Below are 13216 nucleotides of genomic sequence, written 5' to 3' on the forward strand. Positions count from 1 at the left end.
TAGTAGCTATGGAACCTTGGGCAAGTTACTTTGTTCCTCAGTTTTCTTATCTGTAAAATGTGGATGATAATAGTACTTCTTAGGATTTTTGTGAGGTTTAAATTAATTAATGCTGCTGAGAATTAGAAATCAATGCATATTACCTCTTCTGTAGTTAAAAGCAAGGAAGAAGTTTTAACAGCTTATATGACAAATGTTAGAAATACTTAATGTCTATAATCTAGAAGTTTGTATTTTTAATCATTAAAGAGTAATATATATAGACTGAATTCTTTTGTGATTTTTGAGCATTGTCTGATTTACAGTTACTGGTTCTTATTTAAAATATAAAATTTTCCTAAGGAAACACTAAACCATATTCCCAATGTCTTCTATATTAAGTATATTTAAATAGAGCCTAATTTATTGAAAGAAAATGTTTATTCTTGTTAACTTCATTATTAATAACAGTAATGATTACATTCAGTTTCAGCAAACCAAAATTACCCAGATTATGAGACATCAAGAAAGTTACGTGTGGTAGTCCTCACAACAGATGGGGAAGTTCATGTGACATAGATTTCAATTTTTAAATCATTAATAAAGTATACTAAAGAGAAAAACTGGGTACCCTACCTAACCACTGTAAAATACTATACTCAAATACTAGAAAGACCAACAGATAAAATCATTGCATATTTACTAAATTCTTTCAGTCTGGGGCTTGCTGGGAAATTATAATCTAGTTGAAGGAATAGAACAAACATGCCAAATATTAAATAATAACAAAAGATAGAAATAATGGACCAAGTACTTAATTACTTAGTTAAGTAATTTGCAATAATTAATGAGGATATCAGAAGACAAAAAGAGCTTTTAGTGTTAAGTTGATGGAATTTCCTTCAAGGAGGAAGAAACATTATTTGTGCCAAGATTTGGCTGACCAAGAGATGAGAAATAAACAGCAAAAGGCAGCTGGGTCAGAGACAGGATGATCAAGAGTCTTGCCAAAAGACTTGGGACTTCATTTCATACCAGTAAACCAAAGAGGCAGACTTGCAGCTGATCCTGCAGATTTGAGAGGTGCAATAGCTTCCAATTTTTAAAAATATTTGGGAAGTCCATGCTGTTTACATGCAGCACTAGTACTGGGGAAAAATTCAACTTCAGTTATAAACTGAGAATTGATGTTAACTTGGTAGGAAAACCTGACTTCCGTAGTGGCACAATCATGTAGAAAGAATACTCTATAAGGAGCACTTCCCGACTCGATAGATAAGAGAAAATACTTACGGTTTTCTTTAAAGGTTTAGCAATGATTGAGATTACCATCCGTATTATGTATAGCAGACACTCAGATATTTGCCTCTGTTTATTAGACTTTTTATTTTTCAGCAACAGTCTAAAGATTATGTGTGTATGAATATATTATCTTTGCTGTGAAGTATTTCTGAACCTGTTTATAAGACTTTTTCAAAACTAAAATGTTAACAGCCTATTCCATGTTATTTTTAGTAAATTGTGTTAATATATGTGTTCTTCAGGGAAATGATTCAGGACTTTTTCTTTAAAATTTTTCGGCTTTGTATTTAAACAAAGCGAATGATGCTACAAGAGCTTATTCCCCCCCTAAGATAGAGACAAAAATAATTTCAATTCTGAAACATTGAAGGCATGTTTCCAGTTAATTTTTTTCATTATAGAGTATAACCTGGTTTTCCCCTTTTTTGCCACAAGTATTTCATGGAGTATTTACTCAGTTTATTTAGAAATATAGGTCAGGTTACAAAACATGTAATCTATAAAACATTATTTTACCTTATCTACATTGATTTATTCCTAAATTCCTATGTGCTCCACATTTAAATTTATTTCTCACCAAGTGGTTCTCGGAATTATTTTTAAAATTAGAAACATAATCCTAAAATAGAACTCAAGTATTTTTATAAATGCTAATAATGAAGGTCTAGTAGGAGTCAGCGTTCATAAATACTTAGAGCACTGTCTTATAGGAACTGTAGGCCTTTGCATTAATTAGCAGAAGTGACTGTAAAAATGGAGAATCTGTGGCCTGGGGTAGTTCTTCAGAATCAGAATCCCTGGGAATGGCACCTAGAAATTTAAGGTGCTAATCTAATGGCACCTAGGAATCTAAGGTGCTAAATCTACTAATTTTAAAGTATTACCTTTTGTCCTTAGGTGCATTTTAATTTGAGATTCACTGCAAACACCATTTATGTCATGTTTGGATCCATGTAATATAAGATATTACATAGTTGTTGAAATAGGTTTATGTGTGTCATAGTGGTTTCAAGTCATTTTGAATATTTAGTAGTAGGATTACCAAGTAAGTATCTTGTAGATACCTATAGACAGTATTTTTGTTGAAGTTAATGTCTTATTAGTTAATCTGTAGGAACTAAGTCAAATAATTGCAATGAGATTGTTTTTTTACGTAAAGAACAGATATCCTTCCTTAATGCTTTTAAAAAATACCTAGACCCTGGTCCTACATCATACCAATTAAATCAGAATATCTAAGGAATAGACTGATTCTTGATATATTTAAAAGTGTCCCACATATTCTTAAATATGCAGATGGAACTGATAAACCAAGATGAACACTAATGACCAAAAGGAACAATGATGTTACTAAACCAAAAATTATTGATGTTCGGGTTGGGAATCCATAGTACACAAAACCACATACTATAAGTATGACGCTGTAGCATCCAAATCTTTTTTCCCTATCTGCTTGTCTCAGGCTGATTAAAAAAAAAATCAGAGGAAATCAGAATCAAATTCTTCTAGCAAAGAACATTTTCTCTGAATAATACCTATTCTCTATTAGTGGCTATTTGTCTTAAGAGACATCTGCTAAGCTTCAATGTGTTGGTGTAAACTACTTGTTGAGCAGTCTAAATGATATGGGGAGTAAAATTTTGAATTTTCATGAGGATAGAATATTTAACTAGCTGATTTCTATGATTTTAGCTTTTATATGAAACTGAAATGTAATCAAGAATATATTTTTTTAATTATCCTTTTTTTTGTTTTTTTTATTTTTTTTATTATGGTATCATTGATATACAAACTTAAGCTCAGGTTTCACATGAGCAACATTGTGGTTATTACATACACCCATATTATCAAGTCCCCCACACACACCCCATCGCAATCACTGTCCATCAGCATAGTAAGATGCTGTAGAGTCACTACTTCTCTTCTCAGTGCTATACTGCTTTCCCAGTGACCCTGATACATTATGTATGCTAATCATAATGCCCATAATCCCCTTCTCCCTCCCTCCCCACCTGCCTTCCCTATCCCTTCTTGGAGTCTGTGGTTCTGCTGCCATTTTATTCCTGTTTTGCTTCGTTGTTATGCTCCACAAAAGAGTGAAATCATTTGGTACTTGTCTTTCTCCATCTGGCCTATTTCACTAAGCATAATACCCATGTTGTTGCAAATGGTAGGATTTGTTTTCTTCTTATGGCTGAATAATATTGCATTGTGTATATGTACCACATCTTCTTCATCCATTCATCTACTGATGGACCCTTAGGTTGCTTCCATATCTTGGCTATTGTAAATACTGCTGCGATAAACATACGGGTGCATATGTCTTTTTGAATCTGGAATCTTGTTTTCTTTGGGTAAATTCCTAGGAGGGGAATTCCTGGGTCAAATGGTATTTCTATTTTTAGTTTTTGAGGAACCTCCACATTGCTTTCCACAACGGTTGAACTAATTTATATTCCTACCAACAGTGTAGGAGAGTTCTCCTTTCTCTGCATCCTCGCCAGCATTTGTTGATGATTGTCTTTTGGATGTTGGTCATCCTAACTAGTGTGAGGTGATATCTCACTGTGGTTTCAATTTGCATTCCCAGATGATTAGTGATGTGGAGAATCTTCTCATGTGTCTGTTGGCCATCTGAATTTCTTCTTTGGAGAAGTATCTCTTCAGATCCTCCACCCATTTTTTAATTGTGTTATTTGCTTTTTGGATGTTGAGGTATTTGAGTTCTTTATATATTTTGGATGTTAACCCCTTCTTGGATATGTTGTTTATGAATATATTCTCCCATACTGTAGATGCCTTTTTGTTCTGTTGATGTCCTTTCCTGTACAGAAGCTTTTTAGTTTGATGTAGTCCCATTAATTCATTTTGACTTTTTTTGCTACTGATGGTGTCGTTTGCTCGGCAGAAGCTTTTTAGTTTCATGTAGTCCCATTTGTTCATTAGTGATGCTGGCCTCACAGAATGAGTTTGGAAGTATTCCCTCCTCTTCTATTTTTTGGAAAACTTTAGGGAGATTGGGTATTAGGTTCTCACTAAATGTTTGATAAAATTCAGTGGTTAAGCCATCTGGTACAGGAGTTTTGTTCTTAGGTAGATTTTGATTACCAATTCAATTTCATTGCTGGTATTTGGTCTCTTCAGATTTTCTGTGTTCTTCCTGGATCAGCCTTGGAAGGTTGTCCATTTCTTCTAGGTTATCCAGTTTGTTAGTGTATAATTTTTCATATTATTCTCTAATAATTCTTTGTTTTTCTTTGGTATCCTTAATGATTTTTCCTTTCTCATTTATGATTCTGTTTATGGGTATAAACTCTGGTTTTCTTGGTAAGTTTGGCTAGGGGTTTACCTATTTTGTTTATTTTCTTGAAGAACCAGCTCCTGGTTTCATTTATTCTTTCTATTGTTTTATTCTTCTTGATTTTATTTATTTATGCTCTAATCTTTACTATGTCCCTCCTTCTATTGACTTTGGGCACATTTGTTCTTCTTTTTCTAGTTTCATTAATTGCGCATTTAGATTGTTCATTTGGGATTGTTCTTCTTTCTTAAGGTCAACCTGTATTGCAATATACTTCCCTCTTAGAATGGCTTTCACTGCCTCCCACAGATTTTGGGGTGTTGTGTTGTTGTTTTCATTTGGGTCCATATATTGCTTGATCTCTGTTTTTATTTGGTCACTGATCCATTTATTATTAAGGAGGATGTTGTTAAGCCTCCATGTGTTTGTGGGCTTCTTTGTTTTCTTTGCATAACTTATTTCTAGTTTGATATCTTTGTGCTCTGAGAAGCTGGTTGGTACAATTTCAATCGTTATGAATTTACTGAGGCTCTTTTTGAGGCCTAGTATATGATCTATTCTTAAGAATGTTCCATGTGCACTTAAGAATGTGTATCCTGCTGCTTTTGGATGGAGTGTTCTGTAGATGTCTGTTAGGTCCATCTGTTCTAATGTGTTGTTCAGTGCCTCTGTCTCCTTACTTATTTTCTGTCTTATTGATGTGTCCTTTGGAGTGAGTGTTGTACTAAAGTCTCCGAAAATGAATGCATTGCATTCTATTTCCCCCTTTAATTCTGTTAGTATTTGTTTCACATAATTAGTTGATCCTATATTGGGTGCATAGATACTTATAATGGTTATGTCCTCTTGTTGGACTGACCTCTTTATCATTATGTAGTGTCCTTCTTTGTCTCTTGTGACTTTCTTTGTTTTGAAGTCTATTTTATCTGGTACAAGTACTGTTACTGCTGCTTTTTTTCTCCCTGTGTGTTGCATGAAATGTCTTTTCCATCCCTCCACCTTTAGTCTGTGTATGTCTTTGTGTTTGAAATTAGTCTCTTCTAGGCAGGATATAGATGGGTCTTGTTTTTTTATCCATTTTGTAACTCTGTGTCTTTTGATTGGTGCATTCAGACCATTTACATTTAGGGTGATTATTGATAGATATGTACTTATTGCCAGTGCAGGCTTCAGATTCATGGTTGCCAAAGGTTTAAGGGCAGCTTCTTTACTTAATTTAACAACCTAACTTAACTTGCTTATCACACTATTTCAAACATAATTCTTTTTTTTCTCCCTTTTTCTTCCTCCTTTACTGTTTATATATCAGGTGTTATATATTCTGTATTCTTTGTGTATCACTTGACTGACTTTATGCATAGTTGATTTAATTTTGCTTTTGCTCAGTAATTAATTGGTCTACTTCCTTTACTGTGGTTTTATTTTCTCTGGTGACAGCTATTTAGCCTTAGGATCATTTCCATCTATAGAAGTCCCTCCAAAATACACTGTAGAGATGGTTTGTGAGAGATAAATTCCCTCAACTTTTGCTTATCTGGAAATTGTTTAATCCCTGCTTCAAATTTAAATGATGATGTTGCTGGGTAAAGTATTCTTGTTTTGAGGTCCTTCTGTTTCATTGCATTAAATATATCATGCTATTCCCTTCTTGCCTGTAAGGTTTCTGCTGAGAAATCTGATAGCCTGATGGGTCTTCCTTTGTATGTGATCTTTTTTCTCTCTGTGGCTGCTTTTAATAGTCTGTCCTTATCCTTGATCTTTGTCATTGTAATTATCATATGTCTTGGTGTTGTCTTCCTTGCGTCCCTTGTGTTGGGAGATATGTCCACTTCCATGACCTGAAAGACTATTTCCTTCCCCAGATTGGGGAACTTTTCAGCAATTATTTCCTCAAAAAGACTTTCTATCCCTTTTTCTCTCTCCTTCTTCTGGTACCCCTATAGTGCAAATCTTCTTCCACTTGAATTGGTTGCACAGTTCTCTTAATATAATTCTTTCATTCCTAGAGGCCCTTTTTTCTTTTTGTGCCACAGCTTCTTTGTATACATGTTCTCTAATTTCTATTTCATTTACCATCTCTTCAACCTCATCTAATCTGTTTTTAAATCCTTCCGTAGTGTGTTTCATTTCAGATACTGTATTTTTCAAATTTTCTATCTTTTCTTGAAGTCCTCCCTAAGGTCTTGAATTTTTTTTTTTTGTAACTCCGTGAGAATGTTTATGATTTTTATTTTGAAATCTTTATCAAGAAGTTTGGTGATTTCAGTTTCACCTAGCCCTCTTTCTGATGTTTGAGGTATTTTGGTTTATATTAGATTCTTTAGCCTTTTCATGTTTCTGATGATTACTATTGAATAATAATGTGTAGATGGCACCCTCTAGTGCCTAGAAACTCTTCTCTCTGGAGCTTCCCAGCCCCTCGAGTGATGGTGGCGATAGCAGGCTCATGTTGCCAGTGCCTACTGGGAGGAAAGAGCTCTTTCCTGCTTTCCTGCTGCAGTGCCTGCCTCCACTGCCCTGGCCAGAGGGCCTAGCATGCAGGAAGGAGCCTCTGCCTTAGGCCCCTGTAGGTTGTTGTTAGCAGAGCCTCCCTCCAGCTGGCCTGGCATGATGGGACAACAGGTATGCAAACCAGTGCTGGCTGGGAGGAAGGAGCAGCAGGCTGCATAGCACAGTGGGGCCTCAGCACTGCATTACCAGCTAGGGAGATGGAGCTCCTGAAACTCCTTGAATTTCTCAACCCTGCTTGGCTGAGTGTGCTGGGACAATTTTTTCCACCTGTCCTTTCTCCTAAGCAGCAAGTTCTGTGCAATCCTTGCCCCTTTAGCAGCCCTCTCTCTATTATGAAGTCTTTCAAAGTGTCTGCCTTTCTTTTGTCCTGGAGTGGCTGGTTGTGGGTACCTTTTCTCCACAAGTGGCTAGAATCTCAGTCTCTCCAAGCATTCCACTTGTCTTTGTTTTCCAACCCCACTTATCTCCAGAGCACCATGTAAGTTGATTCATGCTCCCAGAGCAGATCTCCAGGGGTGGATGTTTAGCAGTCCTGGGCTTCTGCTCCCACCCCACTCCATTTCTCTTCCTCCCACCAGTGAGCTGGGGTCACTGGAGGGCTTGGGTCCCTCCAGATTATGGTTTTGCTACTTTACCCTTTTCAGTGACGTCTTCTCTTTTCCCCAGATGTAGGCCATCTATCACACTCTTCTTTTGGGTCACTCTTTCAGGATTAGTTGTGTTTGTTGTATTTTCATGTTATGTGTGGCTTTGGAAGGAGGTTTCTGCCTCACTTCTCAATCTGCCATTTTGTTTCTAATTATCCATTTTTAACAAAGAAAATATTTTCTAGAGTGGGGCTGTATCCATGTAGAACAATCAGTGTGTTTATGTTTCTTAAAAATGTTTATAGAATGTAGGTAGTCAGATAAAATTAGCATTATGTAAGTACTAACCTTTATGACATGAATCAAAGTACATGTTAAGAGAACTTTCTGATTCTTCTAAAGGTAAAAATATCATTTTTACTCTTTATTTATATAAAATATATCCTGTGATTAGCTCCTCCCTTTGCCCAAACTTCTTAAACAAAGTCATAAAGAGTAATTTATAGAAATTTATAGAAATATAAAGATCTTCCTTTATATTTGAAAGAATGAAACAATATTTATAACTCAAATTCATAATACATTTCTCTTCTAGATGCTTCTTGAATATCCCAGTTTCTTCATGTGGAAAGTAGATATTGAAGGTTATATGGTTTACAGACAAGATCTTTAAAAGATAGACACTCAAGGTAAGTAACATCTATAGCCTCATAAATAATCCCATTTAAATGGCTAGGGTTGCCAGACTGTAATTGGATTTGCTAAGCTTGCTTACTTTTTATCACTGCCCCTGCCTAAGTGACCTCACAACCACATTCATTCATATTTAGACACAAACTTTTATGCCTGAATATCATCTTAACAGGAAGTTATCAGATTTTATTTATTACAAGCAGTTGATAAACTTTGTATTATTACAGAAGAGTACAAACCAATTAAGAAGAATGAAGTAGCTTCCATCAAAACTGTGAACACAACTCAGTTGGTAGAGTTTAACTTGAAAAGTATTTAAACAAAAACTACTGTTCACTGCTCTTTCTTTTTAATATATTCATTAATCAGTTCCTTAACCATGTTAAAAACTTGTTCTTTAACCACTCCAAAAACACTGTCATAGTTTCAGGTACTGAAAATGTGCTTCTGAATACCAAACCTCTTTTCACAATTTTTTGAGTCCTTTAAGATTTGTCTTGACCTACCTTATCCTTTCACAGAACATGTTCTGTTCTTGCCTCCCAGGAATGCTTGTATCAGTGAGTAAATTTCTAATACATTTTGGTAAAAGTTTGAGTGAGATACAAGGGGGACAAAATGCAAAAACAGTACTTTAAATAATGTTGTATATCAGGTCAGTACACTGGAACCTTGGAAAGTATGTCATATGTAAATGGGGTACTTCTGTTCAGCTCTATAATCGTATCTAGGTGGGAGACCAGTAAAATCAAATCTTGTATTTGATTTTATACAGATTTTGAAAAGGCCTAATTTTTCAATATCGCATAAAAATTTGCCTGTGGGGAAAATCCACTTTTGTGACTATGTGAACCAAATAAGAGTATACAGCCTCTGGTGGAGGAAATCTTTTCCTTTGTTCTATTTTTCTTTATTCTTTTTTTGGTGCAAGTACTTAGAATCTACTTTTTCTCCTTAATTTGTGGTTAGCAGCTTATTGATTTTGCTAGTTTCCTCTGATGAGTATTATTGTCAGAAATGACTTCTGTTGAAAATATAAATGATATTACTTACTTCTAATTCATTTCTATTGTTATATGTAGAGAGTTGGCTACTTGGAACAGCTTTTCAATTGTTTTATGTATTATAATATTAGGCAATTGTTTTTATAGTTCCTTCATCTCCACAGTATAAAACAGACCCTTCTGAGGAAAAAAATGATTTTTTTTTTAATGGACCTGTTACACAGAGAATGGAGTTAATCACAGTCCTCAGTTTATGGCAGTCTGTAATCACTGGTCCATGCAAAGAACTTGTTTATGTTATATATGTATTTTCTTCTATTCTCATTTCTACTCCCATGCTCCTGACCTCAACTCAACTCATAGGAAACCATCCTAACATGATAGTCTAAAATAATATCTACTGCATTGTTCTCTTTTGTTTTTATATATTTTCATAATAGGAGTGCTATTTTCTATACATGTATTTTTTAAATATTTTAAATGGAAAATTTCAAATAAAGAAATGGGAGAATAATACTATGAATATTCACATGCCCATCTCTCAGTTTGAACAATTATCTCTTGGCTGAGCTTGTCTTACCTATATCTCTACCCTGTCCCCTCCCCATTTATGTATATGACATTTTGATATATGTAAGTGGTATTGTGCTATGTATCTCCTTCTGTTTCTTACTGCTTTATTTTACTTAACCTTATGTTTTTTTCATTTATATTTTCTGTGTTTACATTGCTTCTAACTGCTGCATAGTATTCCACGATTTGTAGCTGCCATGTTTAACTATCTCTATTTCCCACTGATGCCAGATTGCTTCCTATTTTCTGTCACAACAATGCCATAAGGAATATCCTCATACTCATCCTGTCATGGAAACTTGGAAGGATTTCTTTGGGGTAGAATTGGTGAGCAGTAGGATATACGTTTATATGTAATTTGACCAACTCCTGCATGATGCTCTACCAAATAAATACTTTGGCCCATACTTTCACCAGCAGTAACTCCCCCATTGCTGTCAGCCCTTGACATTATTTAGCTAATATTTTCAGCCTAATGTGTTTAATTTTATAGTTCATTATTTTAATTTGAATTCCTCTTATCACTAATGAGTTTCAGTATCTCTTTGTATTCTTGCTGGCCTTTAGGTTTCCCACTTCTGAAACTGCTTGTTCATACTCTTTATTTTCCACATGGGTTCCTGTGTCTTGATTAGTGTTTTTAAGAGTTTATTTTATATTCTAGATATCTGTTTCCTGTCAGTTTTAGATATTAAAAATATAGCTGCTTCCACCTCTCAACTTTTTTTTTGCAATATGTGATTTAAGTAGACACCTGTATTTTAAGTATTTAATTAAAAATATTGTCTTCATGTATTGCTGGTATACAGAAATGCTACTGATATTTTGAGATTTGATCTTGGTTCTGATATTGCTAAACTCTCTTATTATTAATAGGTTATTCTTTTTTCTAGATGGATGATTACACATTCATTACAAATAGTTTTATTTCTGCTCTTCCCATCTTTATACTAATACTTCTTTCTTTTTTTCCAATATCTTGAGTGAGTTCCTCTGAAACTATGTTACATAGTAGTAAAGTGGACGTCCTCATCTTATGCCCCATTTAAAAAATGTGAATTCAGTTTCTCACTGAAGATTGCTTGCTGAAAGTTTTTAATATATAACCCTCTCTAAATTAAGAAAGGCTGTTCTCTTTTTAGATTGCAGCACATTCTAATTATAAATAGCTATTCAACCCTATAAAATGCTTTTTATGCGTGTGTTAAAATAATCATGTGATATTTATCCACTGGTATAGTAATGTTAGGAATTATCTGGATAGGAAATCTAATGTGAAACCATCCCTGCATTCCTAGTTTTCCCTAATTGATCATGATGTATTATTTTTAATATGTTATTATATTTTGTTTAGCATATATTTTATTCAAGATTTTAGAATCTTCTTCCTTAAGTGAAATGTGTTATAATTTTCTTTATTTTACTTTTCTGATTTGTAATCAAGATTACACTAGTCTTGTAAAATAAGATGTACAATTTTTGCTCTATTTTCTGGAACAACTTTACAAGATATGAATTTACTGTTTCTTTAATATGTGTTTCAACTCATATGTAAAACTATCTGGTTCTGAGGACCTTTGTGAGATTTCTTTGAATGCTAGTTATGTCTTTAATATTTTTTGATCTATTCAGGTTTCTTCCTCAGTTTCTTCCAGGTTCCCTTCCATGGGTACTAATGATACCTCATGATCTCCCCACCTGCAATATAACCCAGTCCCAATTTTCTTTGAGTTAGAAATACATAGATAATCTGTGTCCATATCTAACTGAGCCATGTAATGGTCACCGCCCCTTTTGAACTGACGAGGGACTCAATGTCCTAACTATGACCAGTGGGCTCTGATTTGCCCAATCTTGCTTCACTTAAATTCCTACTGCCACACACCTTAATTAATCCTATATTCCAACAGTTTTCTACTGCCTTATAACCAGAAACCTAATTAGGTTAATAATGCCCTGAATTTACATCTTTCAAAACTGTTCCCATACTTCTGGTTACATGTGCCATGTTATATAAACGGTAAATATTTTGATAAAAGAATATGTAAGGTATTATGTTCAGGGGATGCAAATGTTAGTTTAAAAAAAAAAGATAGCAGTTATCTGGTCTGATGTCCTCTATAGTATATACCAAATTGTAACTAATTTTGGAGGATTTTCACTTCATCTCTAGAGTTTGAAACTTTATAGTAGCCATGTATTACAGAAGAAAAATAAAAGGTATTTCAAAAAAAAAAAAAAAAAGGTATTTCCACTTATAAAAAAAGAAAAAGGAGTAGAGATTATTAGTAAGGATATCATCAACCCACTAATAAGAACAAAATTGTCAATAAACATAGTGGTTATTCTCACTCCTGATACACTATGTTTCTATCATCTTCATTTTTCTGATATACTCTGTGTATCTTTATTTCTTTTTAATCCTTTGTTGCTTAAAATGAACCTTGATATTTATATATCTCCCCTAAAGTGACTCTTGTACACTCTGACATCCCTGTGTCCTTTACCTCTCCAACTCCATTATGTTGCTATTATCTACTTTAAATTCTAAACTGATGTAGTCAAGTGTTCTCTTTTTCTTTTCTAAGGACAACAAACTCTACCAAAATATTTAACCAGAATTACTTTTATACATTTTTAAGTATTTTCTGCATTTTTTTCCACTTAAGTATTTCATCAACAGCTATTTTCTGAGGCTTTATTATATGGTTGAAAATACATATTATCATATACTGGTATTTGAATGACTGCATAGCATATATAAATCTCTAGGTTTTGAGTTTCCTTCAGTGCTTTGAAAACCTTTGCACTTTTTTGTCCTGTTATCTCCATCATTTCTTAAGATACATCCTTCTTTATATTTTTATCTTTTATTCTACATTATTCAGATGTTAAACCCGATAAGCCCTTACTTTTACATTTTCTTTTTCTTTGTTCTTGAAGAGTTTCTCAAACTAGTTCTCAAAGGCATCAATTTATTCCTCTTTTTAATTCTACTGTGTATCCAATCAGAATGTTTTAAGCATTATATTGTTCATACCTAATATTTCTGCTTGCTTCTTTCTTTTCTTGTTCTTAGTACTGCTAATTTGTTCCCTTTTCTCTTTTAATAGTTTGTTAGGCTAATTTTAAATTATTGGCCCATGAGATCTAACATTTCTGCTTTTCTTCAAATATGTGCCAGTATTTTTCTTTGCAAACAGTTGTACCCTTCAAAATGTCTTGATATTTCGACCTGTAAGAATATTTTCTCCTGGGATTATTGG

General features: G+C 34.0%; 1 protein-coding gene across 13 annotated transcripts in view; it reads left to right on the plus strand.

The window, feature by feature from the left end:
- The window catches only part of MBD5 (methyl-CpG binding domain protein 5), a 437517-nt gene that overhangs the window by 138416 nt on the left and 285885 nt on the right, over window positions 1-13216 (plus strand). For all 13 annotated transcript variants that reach the window (XM_073241407.1, XM_073241408.1, XM_073241402.1 and 10 more), the window contains one exon: window positions 8276-8369. The gene's annotated coding sequence lies outside the window, so the exon portion shown is untranslated. The remainder of the gene's footprint in view (window positions 1-8275; window positions 8370-13216) is intronic.

This window comes from Manis javanica, chromosome 7 (assembly GCF_040802235.1).
Source record: "Manis javanica isolate MJ-LG chromosome 7, MJ_LKY, whole genome shotgun sequence".
Lineage (NCBI taxonomy): Eukaryota > Metazoa > Chordata > Mammalia > Pholidota > Manidae > Manis > Manis javanica.